The sequence below is a fragment of the Marmota flaviventris genome, chromosome 18 (assembly GCF_047511675.1).
Source record: "Marmota flaviventris isolate mMarFla1 chromosome 18, mMarFla1.hap1, whole genome shotgun sequence".
In the NCBI taxonomy this organism is placed as follows: Eukaryota; Metazoa; Chordata; class Mammalia; order Rodentia; family Sciuridae; genus Marmota; species Marmota flaviventris.
Window position 1 is genome coordinate 34,433,282 of NC_092515.1, and position 22,200 is coordinate 34,455,481.

Here is a 22,200-nt window from a genome sequence, read left to right on the forward strand (position 1 = left end):
CAGGTCACTTTAGACTGTTTTATAGTGACATGTAAACCATATTTAGACTTTGGTGCAGTCTCTGAGGCCTCTGTTCCTGTTGGGGATGACACAGGAGACCATGTCCTTTATGACATTCAAGATGGAGGCTCCAGATAGGCCTCAGAATGAGAATTCTGGTCTGGCTAATGGGGAAAGCATTTTGTAGGCCTTCAAGTTAATGCTTTGGGGAGACAGTGGCCACAATCATAATGTTACTTTATTTTCTCCCTGAAGACTGCACCTGGCAGACAGAACAGGACTTTGTCAATTCCAGGAGCACACTCACAGTTCCAGAATCCCAAGTTTTTGGTACTTCCTCACACAGAAGCAATAGGCGGGTGCTAGCCCATATTTGATTAGAGGCAAATGTGAGAAGCTGGAGCCTCAGAGTAAAAAGAGGGTAGACCTAGGGCTTTTCAATTGTGTGTGCTTCCTCATCCTACAGACTAGTTCAAGTTCATTGTTCCTCTAATACAAGACTGCGGTGGAAGCCCATAAAACACCATCCAAAACACTTACGCAGGTGCTTTCTCTCCTGATGTAAATATCCATCCTTTCATACTGATGCCTGGGATTAGACTGCTGTGGTCCTCCACTGAATGTATGGTGGTTGGTGTTATTTCTGATATTCTTAAGCTTTGTTTAAATAAGCTGTTTTGAAAACTCAAATCTGCTGAAATTGAATTACTATAATTTACAGCACGAGAAATGTATATTTTCTTTTCCCACTGAGAAAATGAAAGGAGTATTAGTCTTTCATTTATATATGAGATATGTAGACTATGGATAGAGTATCAAGTAAAGAATATGTCTTAAAATCCTAGTAGATTTATTTTCTCACTCACAAATCCAATAGGAAAAAAAAATGGCATTTTTCATTAAAACTAAGACTAATCTTTGTTGTATTTCCTGAAATTACCAAATGTACAATGGTTTCAGGTATTTTTAAACAATATATTCACAGGCAAACATGGACTTGTTCCCAGGGGTCTTCTGATGCACATTTATTCTTGTATTTGGTATTTGAGGATCTTAATGCATCATAATAACATAAGTAAAAGTTGCAATATAATAACTGCATGTGTGCTTTTCAGACCCAGAACTAATTCCTCATTTTCCTGTCTCCGGATCTCTCAAGCAGGGGTAGTCCACTTTTCCAAGTCTTACCTGGACTTACTGTTCTGTAGATATGGAGTTGTTTGGGTTCCTAGATAGCTGGACCTGTTTTGTATTTCAGTGGAGAACATAGGGAAGGCCTCAGCAGATAAGCCTATGTTAGAGCCCTTTTGAGAGCTGATTATTTTTACAACATATTTAAAATAAGAGTCAGAATTTGGAAGATTCCTGAGACGAGGGCAGCAGAGAAAATGTGGAATCTCAAAAAGCAAATTGAAAGGAAAACAGTCTCTTCTCCCCAGTACTAGGAATTTAAACAGCTATATATAGACAGGTCACTACAGTAAAAAGAATCTTAAGATGGTAAATGTTTGGATGAGCTTTGAGAAGGGCGTAAAGAAGAAGGACTCCTGAAGGTTTATCCTGCAAATCCTGAAACAATTCCCTTTTTCTTTCATGTGCTCAAGTTAAAGAGCTGCAGGCCTCACGTTAAGTGCCTCGCATTCGTGATAACATTTTCTCATTCACTCATTCACTGGGCAGGAATATCCTCCCTCCACCAGCGAGGGAACTGGGAGCTGAGGGCTAATTCTCACCGACCATTGATTAAGAAAATTTGAAACATGGAATTGAACCTGTGTCTGTTGCTTTTAAAGCCATGTCATCTATTTGGTATGGCTAGGACTCTGTGAAATGAATAGCTCTTACGCTGGAAAATAGTAGAACTTTCAGCAAGAACTTCAAGCAGCCGCTTCAGCTTCGTCTTTGTTACTCCTCATAATCATACCAACTCAGCCCAGGGCTTTTGCTCTCTGCCAGGATATGAAACACACAAGAAATAACATAAGTAAAAGTTGCAGTATAATAAAACATAAAACGTAAACTTTAAACCCATTTTCATAAGTGTGAGTAATTCAGCGTCAGTTGAGTAGCCATCCACCTTGCCATCTGGATGACAGTAGATCTTTGTGCTGATCAGGGACCTTCAAACCTTTTCTTCAAAAGGCCAAATAGTAAATATTTTAGGCCTGGTGGGCCATATAGTCTGTCGCAACTGTTCTTCACTATTTCTGTGCCAAAACAGCCACAGACATATGTGAATAAGTGTGTGCATGTGTTCCAATAAAGGACCTAACACAGGTGGCAGGATTTGGACCACGCGTCACAGTTTACCAACCCCTGTCCTAGGCCACGGAAGGCTTATGTTTGAGAGAACTAGAACACAACAAATGTTTTATTCTCCTCCCTTTTTTTTAGCTGTTTATGTAGATTGCTGGTGAGAGAGATGTACTCACAGCATAACTTGAAATTCTGTTCATTGGCTTGGTTTTTTTAAAGGTTTTGGGTTTTTTGGGTTGTTTTTCTTAAAAATATCTTGTTTAAGCACATGTTAAGTATGTCCATGTTCTTTCCATTTAATATCTTGGTTACCATCCCAGACTTCAAATTGCAGTGCATTTATTCCCAAAGGATGTTTGGTATCAACTCGCAAGATGCAATTTGAATGTTTCTGCTTCCATCATGGAAACAGGATTCCAAATCTTTATTATTGAAGGTCCATAGAAAATAATGAATCATTGAATTGGCTGTTACTCGGCATACTGAATCCTTTGTTTTCTTGTCTTATAGCTTTCTATCTGCTCAAAGAATAAAATAGTATGAAGATTTCATTTTACAGCTGCACACGAAGTATTAGATTTTGATTTTCCAGCTAAGCTGAGATAAACTCAGATGATATTGTAATGAAACTTTTTTTCCCACAAAGCATTTTCTAACAGGAAAAACTAAAAAGAAATAACAACTTGAAACACTAATTTGTAAGTCCTGGAATCATTTATCCTAACAATTATATGTTTTCTTGTTATTCCATCCCTTTAACTAAAGACTGTCTTTTGTAAAACATCTCATCATGTTGTCACCATGTAATACGGATTAGTGGCATCAACTTCTTTTGCACAGGAAATTAGTGGTGGAACTAGTGGTAGCAGTATACTATGTAACTAGATAGCATGTTTGGGTAGTTAGTTTTTCTTTTTAAAACTCCACTTAAGGCATCACTGGGATCCTTACCAAAGGCATCTGTATTGAGGAGAGGGTGAGGATTTCAAAATAACTGCATTCTCAAATCTCAACATCCTTGCTCATTACCTGGGTGCCTGCTTACCACCTCCCTTGTCTTACTGTGACCACAGGTTCTTGTATTTTCTTGATTTACCCAACATAGTACCTGTGAAATATTGAGTTCTCTTTATTCTCTCTCTCACCTGTTTTCTAGGGCAGTGGGTAAGTATGAGTTTTGCAGTCAAAACCCCTGTTATCTTAGGTGAACCATTTATCTTTCCTGACCTTCAGATTCTTCTTGTGAAAAATAAAAATGATATTAACCTTATTTTATAGAGCACTTTTTTAAAAAAAATTTGTAGTTGTAGATGGACACAATGCCTTTATTTTATTTGTTTCTTTTTATGTGGTGCTGAGGATCGAACCCAGTGCCTTATGCATACTAGGCAAGTGCTGTGCTGCCGAGCTACAGCCCCAGTCCGTACAGAGCACTTTTGAGATCTAATGAGGATGTAGGTTTCAGTGCTTTGCAAATTGAGTTAATCATTTGTGAGTCACTTTTTCTGTCTACCTATTCCTGCCTTGTTCAGGAGAATCCTCTATCGTTATTAAAATAACTAAATCCATAGCGTTCTTCATATCAGAGTATTCTATGCAGAATTGCCCCTGTGAAAAGCAGCTTAATTATGACAGGATGCCAGGGGGCAGTGTTTCCACTGTGTTAAATAAATGGCACCCCTGGAAACACAATTTCAAATGCTAAAATCAATGAGTAAAATTCCAAGCAGCTACCTTTGTCATTTCTGTTTGGGGCTCATTTTGGTAACCACTGCTTTCTCAGTTTACAGCATTTTAATACACAGGGTGGATTTTTCTCTGCGCGCACTCTCTCAAGATCTTTGGTTGGTGATCTTGGTTTCTGTTGTTCTGGAGAACAGCTGCCTTCCAAAGCTCCCTAAAGTAAATTTCGTATTTGCCATTAGCCTATATTTAGAGTTGTCCCAAGCCAAGAATAGCCTCTAAGTTTGGCGACCGTGTTTGCCATCGTTTACACATGATGCAATCACAAAAAGAAAGAAATTTAATTTTATGTGGATTGTGTAGGATATATCCCACATAAGTGTAAGACTCTAGTACCTTCTGCCATGTCAAATAAGCTAAACCCTTCCCAAATAGCCAGCCAGGAAAACATATGATACCATTTGCAGTGGTAGAATGTTGCATGCTGTTCTTCTGTAATTATAATGGCCTGATCCATGTGGGGTGGTTGAGTCTGACTTAACGATCATTAATCTACTGAGTCTTAGTATCAGCGTCCCATCTTGAGGAGCAGCAGTACTTGGCTGGATGAGTATGGCTTTGATTTCATTGTAATAAGGACAGCTTTGTGAAAATTCTGCTGCTCCACGGTGCCTAAGGATTCTGGGAAGGGAAGTTTTTTTTCTTTCTTTTTTGCATGGTGGGGATGAATTGTTTCCCTCTCTCCCATCCCCTAGGTTACTATTTGTGCTCTCCCTTGATCTCCTGCTTGTCCCTTTATTTCCCCCACGTTGCGAAAGTTTCTTTCTGTGCGACCAGGAATCTGTTTAGCAGACCATATTGTGAGTGAAGGGCCAGCGTTTGTTGCCTGATTTTGGCAACGCTGGGCAGTCAGCTGGGATGTAATTAAGACTCTGAGAACAGGCTGTCTTCTCCACGGGAAGGGCATGTTAGATGGTGCTGGGATTTGGGGCTGTCAGTTTGGCCAAGGCTGGAGACAGAGAGCTAGGGACAGAGATATTTCCTTTCATTTATAATCCCTTTATGTACAGTGTATGCACTTGGCGAAGTTTACATATAACCTAGTAGCTAGAGTTTACAAGCCAACGCAGTGAAATTAGCATATGTTACATGTATATTTTAGTAATATTTTAAAGCAAGCGCATATTTCCAAAGTGAATTATGCATGGATGACAGCAATAGGGTTGTGTAGCGCTGGGTGTCAAATCCCACAACTTTTTGTCGAGACTGTGGATTTTACACTAAAAAGGCAGAAAGACTAAACGAAGTAAAACAGTTTTAATTTTTAACAGTTTGGTTCGGCCCAAGGAGCCAGGCTGTGACAGATATAACTGACATTTGAATAATTGGATTAATTTAGAGAAGGGCAAATCCGGTTTTGACGGTTGTGCTTGTGTGTGTGTCTTTTTTTTTTTTTTTTAAATCTGCAGGAATGGAGTTGTGTGGGTTAAATATGCACTTCATGCAGTACCAAGCAAACTTGAGGAAATGCCTCCAAATTTATGAAATTATCATTTCATTAGATGGCTTTCATATATATGTGTGCATATGTGTGTGCTCACATAGCATTAGCATTCTTCATATGAGAAAAAAAAATCCACCACGTGTCCTTTATTCTGCTCTCTCAGTGACGTGTGTATACATATTGCATAGATAGGCACGTTGTGTGTGCACTTGGGAACTTGGGAAGTTCAGTTGGAGGATAACGTACACGACTTCACAGGCCCTATAGAAAACGTGCAGACGAGGCATTTCACCGTGGCATTGGCAAGCCCTTTCCTCCCAGATCAGTGTGTTGTAAAGCACCACAGTGCAACAGAAGAAAAGCCTAATTTGGTATCTGGGGTATCAGGAGCCAAATCCACATGGTTAATTCTTCCACCCTAAATTCCTTCAGTTTTATATGGCTTTTTTAGCTCCCCGTATGAAGATAATCTCAGCAACATAAAACCAAGCACAACACCCCCAAGCCCCCTCCTCCAGAATTTCTAATTTCTGTTAATGAAATACAACATCCCTAATCAGCAGGCCAAGACTAAAACTTGAGGCAGCCAGTGTCGAATTGTGGCTCTGGGCTGGCTCTCAGAGCCTTTTCCCCAGCAGGACATTAATAGACATTAACACTCGGGCAAGAAGTGTTGATGTGTGGTTTATAATGTTAGCACCCAGTTAGGCAGGTATAACACATGCGCTAGGAATCTTGTACCAACACATGTGTGTGTTGAGTCGGATTAATGAGAACCATAAAAGGAGACTTCCACCCAAGCTGGGGATGCGTCCCATCCTCCTCCGGCCAGCAAGCCGAGTGCTCCTCTGGTGGAGATGTCCTGGCTCATAATGTTTTCATTATAAGCAGCGGTTGTTCTGCGCTGTGTCGTGGTGTGATCACAAAGCCCAGTGTGTTCACACTTCACTTTAAAACTCCTTTTCATCTAGTGCCACGCAGGCTGAGAGGAGAGGACACTTGCACAACTCACTACTAGACCAGGAGGCAAAAGTTTTTATTTTCAGTTTCTCAGATGGGCCTGGCTCCCCTTCAAGTGTTTCTGAACCATTCGGAGACACTTTCTGGTTTACTTTGTAAATGGGGCAATGAAGCATTCTTGTCTCCTGACTGGCTCTCCTTAGAGGATTCTCAAAGCCTTTTAAAATTGTGTGTTTTTCTGGGGCAGCCTTGGAAGTCCCAGGGGTGAAGTTGCCATCTGTCCTTTATATTAAAAGAATCTTCTGTATTGTATACCTGATGTGCTTGTCCCAGAGATAGATGTTGTTAATTAAAGGACAGCATTTGTCCTTTATCTGAAATAAATCTTCTCTCTTGGCCAAAGAACATTTTCCTGAGCCTTAGGAAGCAGGTAAGGACACTGTACCCTGTGTCCTGGTGTTTAGTAAAGGTCCTAGGTCCAGTGTCTGTCCTGCCCCTCTGCAATCACTAGATCAGGCATGCCGACTAGGAAAGGGTTTGCATTTTGTTGCAGACTAGGAAAGACACTGTTTGTTTGCTTGTTTTCTCTTAATTTATCAGGATATGGCGGGGGGGGGGGGGGCTTATGTAAATGAACCTAACATATATCAGTGATGATAAGTTGTGACTTTTTTGGTGGAGAGTCACAAACAGCAAGTCTGAAGGCAGCGCCCCCATGCTGCATCTTTATGCGGTACATATGACATATGACAGCACCTGTATCCTCCAGGGCCACCTCCCCACTTTTTTGCTGCACAGACTCTGTTTCTATACCTTCTGCCCCTGGGAAGAGACAAATGCAAACATTTGCCTACAGCAAACAGAGCCAGGTTCTGCCAGACGGCAGCTGGAAGAGGCACAGGGAGAGAGAAGGCTGCTTCCTTAGCCCCCTCACTCTCTGTCTCAGGAAATCCAGAAAATGACTTAGACCCACACTGTGGCAGAGCAGCTGGGGCAATGTGGCTGTGAATTGTCATCTAAAGGCATTTTCACCTCTGTAATTTTGTGAAGCCTGGAGCAGGAGGATGACCCCGATCTTGCCAGGGACCAGCTTCTGGGAGAGGCTCAAGATTGCACCAGCAGAGACCATGGACTGAGGAACTGTTCAGGAGAGGGGAGACTGGGTGGTCCCACCTCTCCTTTTGTTGCCAGGAAAGACCCCAGAATTGCCAGTGGCATGGGGAGGAGAGTACTGGATTGATTGGCCTGTGATTTTCTGGTGACCTAACATCTGAACTAAAGATCAAGCTTAATTTGCAGTGATTTGAGCTTAAAAGGGCATGCAAATTAGGTCCTGTTCTCCATTGTCTAGGAATTGCAGGTGACCTAAAAGAGAGAGACAGGCTTAGGTGAGAAGACCACAGGAGTGGTAGCAGCCATGGGTCAAATATGCAGGCACTTAGGCCATGGGAGAGGGTCAGGTGGTCACTTCCTAATTCTAGTTATTACCATGTGGGGATATGGGCCCAGGATTGCAAGGCCCCTTAGATTTTTCAGTAAATGCTGTGAATGTGAAACTTTGTGACTTTTCAATGTTGGCAGATAATTCACTGTTTTAAAACAGTGCAGGCCAGGTGAGACTCATCTATAGTGAGACGTCTGTTAGGAGCTGTTAGTTTGTGCACACTGATATACATAATGCAGTAACATTACCTAAGTGGGACTATTTCAAATACTAAACTGAAAATGTAGAGACATCAAGAAAAAGTAAAAAGAAACTCAGTCCCAAACAACTATTAATATTTTGGATATTACCCTTTGAGTCTTTGTGTACTGCATCTGCGTTTTATATGCATGTTTTGAAATAGTTGTAATCAAAGGAGCCTGTGATTTTTCACTTACCATTATAGGCAGTTTCCTTATGGAATTTATAATGACTATAGGATATTCCATAAAGGGGATGTATCATCATATGCAAAGTCATTTTATTTATGGACATTCAAGTGCTTTTGATTTGACACAGTTCAAAGTAATGTTGCAATTACATATTTGCTCATACTGCTTTTTTCCTTATTTTGGATTCGTTTCCTAGAATCTGAAAGGAGGATTACTAAGTCAGAAGGTATGACTGTTTTTATGGTTTTCAGCATATATTGCCAAATTGCTTTCCAAAAGTGTTGCACCAATTTACACTGCAATCAGCCAAGAATGAGTATATGAATTTTCAGTACATCCTTGCCAGCATTATTCTGTCTTAGAGATCAACCCCCAAAATGATATGTGACAACTGGACTCTATTAATGTTTAAGTTTGCAATTTTTTGACATTTCCCCATAAATCTGTTGACTAATTTGTATTGTTCTTATAACATCTGTATTTTTTCTAAGACTAAATTTTGTTGAGGTTTTGTTCACTCTGTGTGTGTGTGTGTGCGCGTGCGCGCGTGTATGTTTAAAGTTCTCTCTGTTAACAACTGATAAGTAATTTGGGAAGAGCCTCCTTGGCAGACAGGGCCCCCCCCCATCTCAGCACCGCTGCAGCTGCTACTTTTAACTGTGCATTTACTTGGAGTTGAGCCAGCCCAAGCAGGATCCCCCTCCTGAAGAGGGGCCTTTGTGTTCTGGTGAACCACAAGCTCAGATCTGTATCTGCCAGTATGTTTTTGGCAGAGCCATCTAATAAAATCCCATGCACACTGTTCTATGAAATGCAGTCACAAATGTGGATGATGATTGCCTGATGCCATATATATATATATATTTTTTTTTCTTTTGGTAACAGCTAATCTTCATGTCTTGGATGGATTTCATCTCTTGCCTCCACTCTTCCCTCCTTCATCACTCTGCATGGTGTATATTCTAACTACAAATGATATGTAATCTGAGTTCCTTGTAGCGCCGTCTATGGAAAGGGAACTGAGCCAATAATTTGGAGACAGGGGGTTCTATTACTGGTTCTGCCCTTTATTTAGTAATAGCTTAACAAAAGCAACAAATACTTAGCCAGTGCTGAAATACCTGTTAGCATTCTTCATATATTCTTTTTTGGGGGAGTACTGGGGATTGAACTCAGGGTATTTGACCACTGAGCCACATCCACAGCTCCAATTTTGTATTTTATTTAGAGACAGGGTCTCACTGAGTGGCTTAGCATCTTGCTTTTGCTGAGGCTGGCTTTGACCTCAAGATCCTCCTGTTTCAGCCTCCCAAGTTGCTGGGATTATAGGTGTGTGTCACAATTCCCAGCTATATATTCTTGATTCTTAACAATCCTATGAGGTAGTCAGTATTATTTTCCCCATTTAGGTGAGGGAACTCTGGCTCAGAAAGATGAAACACTTATCCAGTATCACACTTCCTCTCTCTGAACTCGGGTGAGTTTTTCATATCTGTAGATCTCAGTCTCCCCATCTGCAAAATGGAATTGCTTCTCTATAACTCGTTGTGATGGCATGAAACTAAAATGGTGTCATGTGTACATTAAGTTACTTTAACTGTTACAACTCAGGACATGTAATAAGTTGTAGTTATTAACTAGCTTATGTCTCTGGTCTTTAGCTTCTGATTTCATAGAACGTAGAGACTAACCCAGGTTAATTTCATGGGTTACATTCAGCTGTATCATTTCCTTATTGGCTGCAAATCATAGTGAAAAAAGCCTACATGGGTCCCCAAGGCTGTGTAGACTGAACTTGAAGTCAACTTTGCATTTCAGGCTCTTCTGTCACTCTCAGCCAGTTTTCTTTGGAAGAAACCATACACTTTTAGGGAGGAGGAGTTGTGCTCTTGGGTGTGCACAGAGAGTAGCACAGTTGATAGACCAATGTCTGCTGGCCACTCTAAGGCCACTTTAAACAGTTTAAGGCAGTGCTTACTTTGGCTCTGAGGATACTGTGATCTCTTAATATACAGAAAAGAAAATATACCTATTCCCCTTTTGTTTTCCTATCTCACCCTCAGGTGGGAACTTAATTAACCGAGGTAGTTAATGAAGAAAATAAAGCATCAAATCAGTTTCATGCAGAAATGCTTAACTTCATACATTATAATAAAAAAAAAAAACAGGGGTTCAAGATCCCATATGGCACTTAGCCTCCCAACGAGGATCATCAGGCATAGACTAGAAGCAGGTGGCCTGGCACAGAGAGTCAGGTTATTTTTGCTGCTGGGCCCCCGCCATTTCAGAGTTTAACAGTGGCAGGACTGCTCAGCAGGAGGCTGACCCCAGATGCTCTCCCTTTGGTGGGATGGAGCACCCCCATCTCCACTGCTGGGAATAAGTTTCATCAAATCTAGGTCACAGTTACACTCCCAGAAAGGTCTCTGTCTAAACTTATTCCCAATTACTACTTAATTGCCATTTCCAAATCTGAGTCATTGAGAGTGAAGTAATAGCCTTAATTGGTCACCCATCCTGGTTACCTCTTTAAAGCCTGCAATGATGATATCTTGACATTTTCCTTTGGGTTAACCCTAAGGCAACAGGTAGCCTGTTGACATCCTTTGTCTCTTCCTATACAGAGCTTACTTTTGAGGATGACATTATAGACTAGAGATGTGGAAGCCTGGATTCTTCTTCTGGCTTGTCTTCTACCCGGGGTTTAGTTTTGCTGTTTGTGATACAAAGGGATTTATACTGAGTCAGGAATTTCTTTTCTTTTCTTTTTTTATTTTAGTACTAGGGATTAAACCTGGGGGTACTCTACCACCAAACTACATCCCTAGGGATGTAGGGGTTTGTCAGGTGAAGAGCTTACAATAAACCTTGTATAAAACCACTTTGAATTAATAACATATAAATGCAAGTCACTATTACCTTTGTTGTCATTATAAAGAATTATTTGAATTTTTGGAATTATTATTTGGAATTAAAATACTGGGCTTTTACAAAAGATGGCTTTAAAAAATAAAATCAAGGATTCACCATGAGTAAATTACTTGCCTACAAATATCATGCAGACTTTTCATTATCTTTAGAAGAGAATCTTTCTATTGTGCGTGGGAAAAAGAAAAGGCATTTCATTTGTATCGCTGCTCATATAAATTGCAAAAACTCGGTGAGCTGAAGTCCAAGGTAAAGCAATAGCATATAAGGAAATGAAGTTGATGCTATATTAAAGATTCCTTGTCACAGGCACTCTCTGCCTAGGAATGGGAATGCTCCAGCCTTGTCACTGACATTTTGTGAACAAGCAGCTTGTATTGGATGGTGATAAATGGATTATTTTAAATGTCATTCTGCACTGTTTTAGAGTTGCAAGGAGAGTTTTGATATTGAGTTGTTGGTTAGGATATTCTATACCAATCCTTTATGATGAAATAATCTCCTCAAGTTACATCCAGAAATGTCAAAGTTGCTTATTTCTTCAATCACCCATAGCAATATCTCCATTACGAGATATGCAGAGAAGATTGTATAATAATGTCAAACTATTTATAGAATCTCCTCTCTCCTCAAGTTGTTTATTTAATGCTTGAGCTTTGTTTTTATATATGTATATGTTTTTCTATTCCTAAACGGACTTCAGCTGAGGTGTCGCACTTTACTTTTTCTCTATAGAGCACATTTAAAAATTGATAATAAGAGCACTTGAGCACTAAAACTAAGGCCCGGCGAGCACTTTTTAAATATAAAGATTTGCTTAATTTGATTTCAAATATTATAATTCGTTCTAAATTGTATGTTCTAAACATTGTAAGGGTGTTACAATCATAACATATTTAAGACCTGCTTTTTATTTAGTGTAAACTACTTTGCCCGAATAAGTTTAATTATTTATTTTATGCTAATTGATGTATTATTTCTTGGAAATTCTGAATTTAATAAAGTTCTTTCCATTACACAGAATTTAGTCATTTGTGTAGAGATTTGGTATCATGGATTTATATGGAAATATGTGTAAGTAGATTTTGAAAACATATCTCAAGTTTTACTTGGCAAAGTTACTCTAAATATTGGCTTTCTTCCCCAAAGACAAGATCTTTCTAGACACAGATATTGAAAATATTCAATTTGTCTACACAATGAGGACTCCCTCCAGACTCTCTTCACTCTAGTGATCTTCTCCTCAATTTCCCCTCTCTGCAGTCCTTAAAAAAGGCATATCATTTGAATTTTAAAAGATCAAAATAATGTAAATAATGTTAGATTGAACCATATAAAATTGCCATTTTTGTAGATCGGCAGTCATATATTAGTAATTTTTGTATAGCTCACTCTAGCAGCTAATATTGATGTTGCGTTTACTGTATGCCAGACGCATGCTGGATGTATAGGGATTTATTTATGGATCACACCAACTCCAAGGATTGGTACTGTTATTACCCCCTAGATAAAAAGGCTGAGGCACAGACTGACTAACCCTCTGAACCAGGTAGTCTACCTCCAGAGCCTTTGTTCATAACACTACTCAGAGCTGCCTCTCCAGGAAAGCAGAGTTCCTGACTCTCCTGCCCAAGTGTATTGCTCTCTGTTGCAAAAGTAATGTAATCAGTTCCTGTGTGTAGGTCTTTCTCCTGTGCCTCTGCACGCATATGTGCCAGTAGAAAATATACAATATTTTGTTCTTTTTAGTCATTTTTTCTCTTATGCAAGGTCTTATCTTCATTTCTTTCCTCATTCATTTTTCTTTCTCTCTGTCTTTTTAAAATGATATAATCCCTATTGTACAACTTTATTCGTTTATGTACTGTAAACTGAGTTACAAAGCCATTCATGTTAATACATAGAATCTAATAAATTCCTTTACATTATCATTACTGCATGGTATTCCAAAATATGAATATCATGGTAGATAGATATATCCTACTTTATTTAACTACCTTGTTTTGTTTTCTTTTTTCCCCCATTTTCACTATTATAAATCATATTGTAATGAATGCCCTGTGTGTATATTTGAGCTGCTTCACTAGCGTTAATACCAAGAAATGGCTTTAATAGGTTAAAATCTTTGCACCTTTAAAATTTTGCTAAATGTTGAATAGCTGCCTATAAAAACTTTAATTTTCATTCTTATCTACTCTGTATGAAAAATTGATATAAACTTACCAATCTTATTTTTTTCACTTGGATAGGTGAAAAAATTGTTTTAATTTTCATGTTTCTAATTATTTGTGAGCCTCTTTTTACATTGAATTGCTGGTTTAGATCCTTTATGCCTTTGTCTGTTAGGTTGTTTATCTTTTATTGACTTGTACTTCTTTGTATGTTCTGGATATTAATACTCTTCTGTTATGTGTTTCAAATATATTCTTTCTGTCACTTCTTATTCATATAAATTTAATTATGCTTTTGTTTTTTCAGTGTTGGGAATCAAAACCAGGGCCTTATGCATGCTAGGCAAGCACACTAGGGCTGAGCTGCAGCTGCAACCCTTAATTATGGCTTTTATCTTACATGTTTTAATATTTCTTCAGGTGCTCTTTTTTTTTCCTTCCTGTCACATTATTTTATTTTATTTTTTTAAATTTTTTTATTGTTGGTTGTTCAAAACATTACATAGTTCTAGATATATCCTATTTCACACTTTGATTCAAGTGGGTTATGAACTCCCATTTTTACCCCGTATACAAATTGCAGAATCACATCAGTTGCACATCCATTGATTTACATATTGCCATACTAGTGTCTGTTGTGTTCTGCTGCCTTTCCTATCCTCTACTATCCCCCATCCCCTCCCCTCCCCTCCCCTCTTCTCTCTCTACCCCCTCTACTGTCATTCATTTCTCCCCCTTGTACTATTTTCCCCTTTCCCCTCACTTCCTCTTGTATGAAATTTTGTATAACCCTGAGGGTCTCCTTCCATTTCCATGCAATTTCCCTTCTCTCTCCCTTTCCCTCCCACCTCTCATCCCAGTTTAATGTTAATCTTCTCATGCTCTTCGTCCCTACTCTGTTCTTAGTTACTCTCCTTATATCAAAGAAGACATTTGGCATTTGTTTTTTAGGGATGGCATTAGTGCCATCCATTTCCCTGCAAATTCTATGATTTTGTCATTTTTTAATGCAGAGTAATACTCTATTGTGTATAAATGCCACATTTTTTTATCCATTCGTCTATTGAAGGGCATCTAGGTTGGTTCCACAGTCTTGCTATTGTGAATTGTGCTGCTATGAACATCGATGTAGCAGTGTCCCTGTAGCATGCTCTTTTTAGGTCTTTAGGGAATAGACCTAGAAGGGGAATAGCTGGGTCAAATGGTGGTTCCATTCCCAGCTTTCCAAGAAATCTCCATACTGCTTTTGGCTGCACCAATTTGCAGTCCCACCAGCAACGTACAAGTGTACCCTTTTCCCCACATCCTCGCCAGCACTTGTTGTTGTTTGACTTCATAATGGCTGCCAATCTTACTGGAGTGAGATGGTGTCTTAGGGTGGTTTTGATTTGCATTTCTCTGACTGCTAGAGATGGTGAGCATTTTTTCATGTACTTGTTGATTGATTGTATGTCCTCCTCTGAGAAGTGTCTGTTCAGGTCCTTGGCCCATTTGTTGATTGGGTTATTTGTTATCAAATAAAAGACCCAGAATAGCAAAAACAATGCTAAGCAGGAAGTGTGAATCAGGCGGTATAGTGATACCAGACTTCAAACTATACTACAGAGCAATAGTAACAAAAACAGCATGGTACTGGTACCAAAACAGGCGGGTGGACCAATGGTACAGAATAGAGGACACAGAAACCAATCCACAAAACTACAACTATCTTATATTTGATAAAGGGGCTAAAAGCATGCAATGGAGGAAGGATAGCATCTTCAACAAATGGTGCTGGGAAAACTGGAAATCCATATGCAACAAAATGAAACTGAATCCCTTTCTCTCGCCATGCACAAAAGTTAATTCAAAATGGATCAAGGAGCTTGATATCAAATCAGAGACACGCCATCTGATAGAAGAAAAAGTTGGCTACGATCTACATACTGTGGGGTCGGGCTCCAAATTCCTCAATAGGACACCCATAGCACAAAAGTTAATAACTAGAATCAACAAATGGGACTTACTCAAACTAAAAAGTTTTTTCTCAGCAAAAGAAACAATAAGAGAGGTAAATAGGGAGCCTACATCCTGGGAACAAATCTTTACTCCTCACACTTCAGATAGAGCCCTAATATCTAGAGTATACAAAGAACTTCAGGTGCTCTTTTAAAAATATGTTATTCTTTCCCTTAAGAGTTTTTGCACATTGTGTCTTTCTCAAGACTACCTTTCTTTTTCTATGCTTTTAAATATATATATATATATATATATATATATATATATATATAAATTTACTTTTCTCATATTTTGATGAATTTCAAAATTTTTTGAAATTTTTTTAGTTGTCAATGGATCTTTTATTTTATATACTATGTATTTATGTGCTTGCTTGCTTATTTATTTGTTTATTTATTATTTACTTACTTACTTATTTATATGTGATGCTGAGGATTGAACCCAACGCCTCACACATGCCAGGCAAGTGCTTTACCACTGAGCCACAACTCCAGCCCTCAAGTTTTGTTTTTAATGTTTACTTCTTTAATCCACCTGAACTTCACCTTTGTAAACAGTTGTTACGTAGGGATTAACTTTATCATTTTTCAAATAGCTAGTTGGTACAACACCATTTATAGAATAAACCATTCTTGCCTTCATTGATTTAAGGAGACAGTTGTATCATTTACCAAATTGCAGAAAATTAACATCTCAATTTCTGCACTTAATTTTATTTTAAAAACTCTGTTGCCATTTTTATTATAAATGTGTTGGATTTTATGGATTTATATGTTGCAGAAGTTTTTCCAAAACCAATATTTTTCTCCTCATCCACTGATATACTCTTTACTTGTGTCGTCTTCTGTGTCTTTAAGGAGTTTTTTAAATTTTTTAACTCATAACGCTTTTTAGTTTTTCCCTCTTCCCGCCCTACCTGTCATTTCTAGAATAATATTGAATAGTAGAAGGGATAGTAGATATGCTCTTTCTTTTTCTGATGTTATTTGGAATAGTTATCATGTTTTGCAATTAAACTTGAGACTTGCTAAATTTCTTGCAAATATCCTTTATTAAGTAAAGTAATTCTTATTCTCTTTAATGTGTGCTGTGCTTGATGAAACACTATTTGGGGGAGGGACCTTTTGAGATGATCACATGACTTTCTCTTTTAATCTTTAAAGGTATCATATCACATTGTGAACCATCCTTGCCCTCCTGAGATAAAACGTGTTTGGTCCTGATATAATATGAGCAGGGAGTTGATTTGCTGGTGTTTTAGTTAGGATTTTCATAGGTGGGATTTCTTTTTAGAGGTATTTTCTGGTACCCCACCCCCACCCCCAGGCCCCAGTTAACAGTTCTCAGTAGAACTCATTCATTCCTGACTTTCCCGTGATGTTGACCCTTTTGAAGTTTGTTCAAGGCTTGATTGGCTTTTGGCCATTTAAGCATCAAGGCCTTTGAATGCAAGTTCCCTAAAAACTTTGAAGTTTATTTCTATTTATAGCTTTCCAGAGGAAGGGCATGAGTTTGCTCTTTCAACTTTTTTACACTTCCTCCCAGCTTCCTAATGGGGAGAGAGCATTAATATTTCATTGTGGCATGATGCGCACCTTTATAAACCTACAGTGGCTCCCTTTTGGTTGAAAAATTTGTACTTTTCTTTTTCTTCATTCTTGGTGCATTGGACTATAGGGTCTTTTTTGTTGTTGTTGTTCTGAGGATTGAACCCAGGGACACTTAACCACTGAGCCACGCCCCCATACCCCTTTTTTTTAATTTAGAGACAGGATCTGGCTAAGTTCCTTTGGACTTCACTAAGTTGCTGAGGCTAGCTTTGAACTCACGATCCTCCTGCTGCAGGCTCCCAGGCTGCTGGGATTATAGGCGTATGCCACCGGCTTAGAAGATATAGTTTTAGTTACTCCTTATTTATATCAAATGTTCCCCCTAGAAATAGATACTTGTTATTTTATAGTGAGAAACACTGGTTTGGAAAAGCCAATATTGTGGAGTTTTTCGCAGGTGCGTTCCCTGTTGATGACATCACTCACCTCAATGCGTGTCTCCCTCTGTGTGGTCTTTTCAGCTCAGTACAATCAGACAGCTATGACCACTTGACTGCTACTTGCAATTTAGATGAAACTTATTTACAGTCCTTTATAACAGCATAGATTGGAAGCTGAAGGTCCTAGCTTTCAGTCTATCTTGCAATGTCAGATCAAGCCATCTCACAACTAATTCTTACTTCCCACAACTACATAAGATTAAACAGGGGGATCTCTGATGGATCTCCTGTTCTAAATGTTTTCTGATTCTCTTTTACATGCTCCTTCAGTATTATTTTAGGTCCTAGAACTTTTAAGGATTTGTAAATCTCCACTAAACTGTGTATTTATAATTTTATTATCACATTTTCTTGTTCAGTTACATGTTTTTTTTTTTTTGTTTGTTTTTTGAGGGGAAGGATATGGGGATGGAACTCAGGGGCACTCAACCACTGAGCCACATCCCCAGCCCTATTTTGTATTTTATTTAGAGATGGGGTCTCAATGAGTTGCTTAGTGCCTCGCTTTTGCCGAGACTGACTTTGAACTCACAACCTCCTGTCTCAGCCTCCTGACCCTCTGGGATTACAGGCATGTGCCACCATGCCCGGCTAGTTACATGTTTTTGAGATTCTAAATATGTCTGCTCTTTAGCTAATTCCTCTTTCATTGCTCAGGTTTTTTTTTTCCCTATATCTAAAATTAATAAATGCTCATTCTAGAAAATTATAGATAGCACATATAATTACCCTAAATCCTAGTACCCAGACTATTAACATTGGTGTATAATTAGAAATATTTCTGTATTAAAAATTTGTACTCTTTTCACAGAATATATCATAATTTTCTCATTTACTACTCATCATTCAAAGATAATTTCCATCAAAGTGTACAATTTATTTTTAGTATATCTCTTTAATTTTTACTTTTAAATATTATTGTAGACATCTTTTAATAAGAATCTTTGACATTTTCTTGGGGATCACTAGGTGTTAGAGAATATACATTCTAAGTTACAAACAGATTGTTGGGACTTGACAAATATGTGTTAAATAAAACCTTGCTAATTTGATTTTTGGAAAGATGTACCAATTTATAATTTCCTCAGTAGTTTTTCAGAATGCCTCTCCCTTCTCACGTTGGGCAGTATGGAATATTGTCTTTAAACAGATTCTCCAGTTTGATGGACAAAGAGTAACATCTCACTTCTTTCTTTATTGAGTTTGAACGTTTCTCATGTGGATGGCTGTGTGTGTGTAAATTTCTTATCTTCTCCTCGTTGTCACCCCTCCCCAATTTTTTTTGTCTTTTTTTGGCTTGTGTGTTACTTGTTAATAGCTGCGGTGGCTTTGAGCTCACTAGCAAGTTGTTGCTACGTAATTTACAGGTATGTGGATCCTTGTGGGGCAAGTCTCAATTTTGAGGTCAACAAGAGAATGAAAGTGTCTGTCCACCTGGCACGACTTTACTTTCACTGACTCTGTTTTCCTAAATCACAATCCATAATTTATAATTAAGAATTGTTATCCTCCCGGCCAACTCTGAGGATGATTTTCGAAGCTGTTTGGATGCTCAGCCACCCCCTGGGAAGTCACCAGCCTGCCCTTTCCTCAGGAGCTTTTTGCTTCCACAGGAATCCTTAAGCCTAAATATGGTGACAAGGATCCTTAAGTCTGATCTCTAGATCTTAAAACCTGGCTTCTCTACTTACAAGGCTTGCCAGTTGCACACTCAGGGCTCCTCATGCCCCTAGAGAACCAGGCTTACAGATCTCAGCTCTGTGGGTGTCCCTGTGAGGAAGTTAGAACCAGTCCCACCCTTAAATCAAGAAGAACTGGTTTGTCACAAAGGGAAACCACCGGACTTCTCTCTTCTAATAGGTCTCCTAATTATTTCGGGCTGTCAAATCCCTTGGTGTATTCCACATTTTTCTACATTGGTGCTGTTGGGTTCATTTTACCAAACAATTGTGAAAAATAGAAACTAGTCTCTGCTTTCAAGGGAGATTGACAGAATCTTGCTACCTAAAAACCAGGGTGGCTGGAGGGAGACTTGCCTTGTACATTTTTTCATATTCAGTGCTAGTAATTAGGTTATACCTGGGGGGGTTGACATGATAGGTGTGAGGGGCTGAAGTCCAGTGCACACTCCCCTCTTGGAACCTGGGAGGCCTTATTTACCCATACGGGAGGACCTCTTTCTCCTTTACCCAGATGGGCTGAGAAGGCAAGGCCAAGCCCTGATTCACAACATGTACAACTAATAGAAGTGCCTCCCTCTCAAGGTGCATCATAAAACCTTTTGTTTGCAAAGCAAAGGTGGCATTAAGGAGCCACTTGCAGTATAGTCTGTTGGGGGCATACTTTTGCTCTAGTATTTAAATTTGTTCTAATCAATAATTCTAACTTGAATGTTCTTAAGCAGAGAGATTTCCATACTTAAGTAGCTCAGTTTACAACCATTTTATTTCTTTGTTGTTGTTGCCATGATGTTTCTCCCCAGCCTGAAAGAAACCATAACTGATAGAGGATTAGATGCAAAAACCACTTCCTGATACAGCTTGGAATTTTAGTTTTTTAAAAATTCTCACACATTCGTAAGTCTAAACAAAGTATAGTCAGTTCACCTCACAGAGCTAGTGTGAGTTCCTCTATAGTGCTTTAGGTCTAGCAAACTATGATTAAATCTGGAGGTAAATTTCTAATGGCATCTGAAAGAAGAGGTCCATATTCCCCAGTGATCTCCTAAATCATAGCACCACAGGAAGCCATTTACCCTCTAAGTAATGTCAGTAGGCATGAAGGGAAGCCTGAAGCCTTCTGCTTTTTAAGAGCCATTCTGAGCTTATTTCAATATCTTGATCCAAGACCTCTGAGAAAAATTCAGCAATGACTCACCTCACCCCTCTGTTATTAGAAAGCATTATGGAGGAGGCGTTGGGTTTTCTCAGCCTTAACTATAGATAAGGCTCTCATCTGGATGACAGGGCAGTACACCTCTTCTTTTGTCTGCTCAAGTTTGTGAGTTTGATGTAGTGTGAAGCACTTTATGAGATTTAGATTCTTCTTCTTCATGGTGTAAATTAAATACCAAGTAATTTTTATCAGACTTTCTTGTTCACATAGCATAACCAGCAAATAGATGACGAAAAGCTTTATGATAGTCAGCTTTATGATAGTCGTGTGCTCTAGTTACAGTCAGAGATGTTGCTAGGAAATAGTCAATCTTTAGGGTTCAGAGAGGCTTCACCCTCTCCCATGCCAGGTCCAGTGGTTTCCATTATCATACCTGCTTGCTAGAACCTGCTCATCCCCACTGGTACAAATCCATCTTTTTCCAGTGACAGAAAGCTCAGAAATATTGCTCTCTTGGAAGCTATGCCCAAGAAACTTAGTTTCCTAACTGGGCTCTGCAGCTGTTGAAACTTCCTCACCTTTCACCTGAATCTCTGCTGTGTTTTGCAAATGAGGAGCTGGTGAGGAAAATATGCAGCTCCAAGCTGGCAAAGTTTTAAGTGGGTAAAGCTTGTAGTGTTAAGATCATAGCCCCAAATTACTTAAGGGCTTCTGCTAACATGGAAATAAGACTCTTTACTGCTGAGAGATTGGATATTCAGATAGATTTTTTTATGAAGGAAATAAATATTTCAGCATGCAAACACTACCCAAGCGGGGAGTGATGCTTCAGAACAGGGTCAGGGGTCAGGTTTTTTTCTGTTTGTTTTTTGGGATGGCTCCAAGTTTAAAGATATTGCACATTACTACCTACCCCGAGCCTCACATGGTAAAGTAATTACTGCTAGCTAGTGCAAAATATGTACATTCATTTTTATTTCCAAAGATCCTGAGATTTCCCTGTGCTTTTATGGTCCTCATTATAAAAAAAAAAAAAATACATCATGAGGAATGATGGTTTTTCTCCATGATTGTATAAAAGAGTCAAGCTGAAAATGTATGTCGGATAGTTCAACTTTTTAGCAAACTTAATTTTGGAGTAATAAATAAGAATAAATAAGACTAGGATCCATTTTCTCTTCAGAGAATAGCAGAGTTCATTTTCATAGTTTGCCTTTAAAACATGCAACAGACCCTTAGGGTATTGGATAATTTTTAGAGGAGATGCTGACCTGATGGTCAGCCAGTCTGAGTGCACTGGGGCCCAGGATGTCTTCAGGCAAGAGTAAGGCTGAGTGGCATACATTGTTTTGAAACTCAAATACCGACTTTCTCAGTGGAGTGGAATTTTGGTGACGGTAGGAATAACAGAGGACTTAGAGTTTCTGAAACCCTTTTCTCTCTACCTTTAAAGTGGGGAAAATAATTATTGGTTGGATGGTTAGTAATCTCACACACATTTTCCCCAGCAGTGGTACACTCAGACCCTTGCAGGAACCAGCAGCAATGACAGTGGCCTAAGCAGGCCAGGTGTGGTACAATAGGGAGTAGGGACCATAGAGAACTCCAAAGCACACCCCAGTCTAAAGGGGACAGCCGGGCCTCTGCTCCAGTCAATGTTGCCATGATGGAATGTGGACCCTCTGTTGTGGATGGCTCAGATTTATTCCCCACAAAGAAGCCAGAAGTCTAGATTTTTGTATGAAAGGTACATATGTGAACATTTTGGCAAGATATTTGAGAACCAGATCTGGCCTACAAGCCACACGTTGTGATGTTAGCATTCAGAAAAGGTAGAGTTAGGTGCTGATGGCAGTCCCTTCCCTTTCTCCAAAGGAGGTGTTTTGCAGCCTGGTACCTTCGGAACAATTACTTTACTGTGGCTTAAAGCCCTGCTACTG

The 22,200-nt window shown here is 39.0% G+C and overlaps 1 protein-coding gene across 1 annotated transcript in view; it reads left to right on the top strand.

The window, feature by feature from the left end:
* Fto (FTO alpha-ketoglutarate dependent dioxygenase) overlaps window positions 1-22,200 on the top strand; it is a 373,197-nt gene that overhangs the window by 246,194 nt on the left and 104,803 nt on the right. The gene's annotated exons all lie outside the window — the stretch shown is intronic.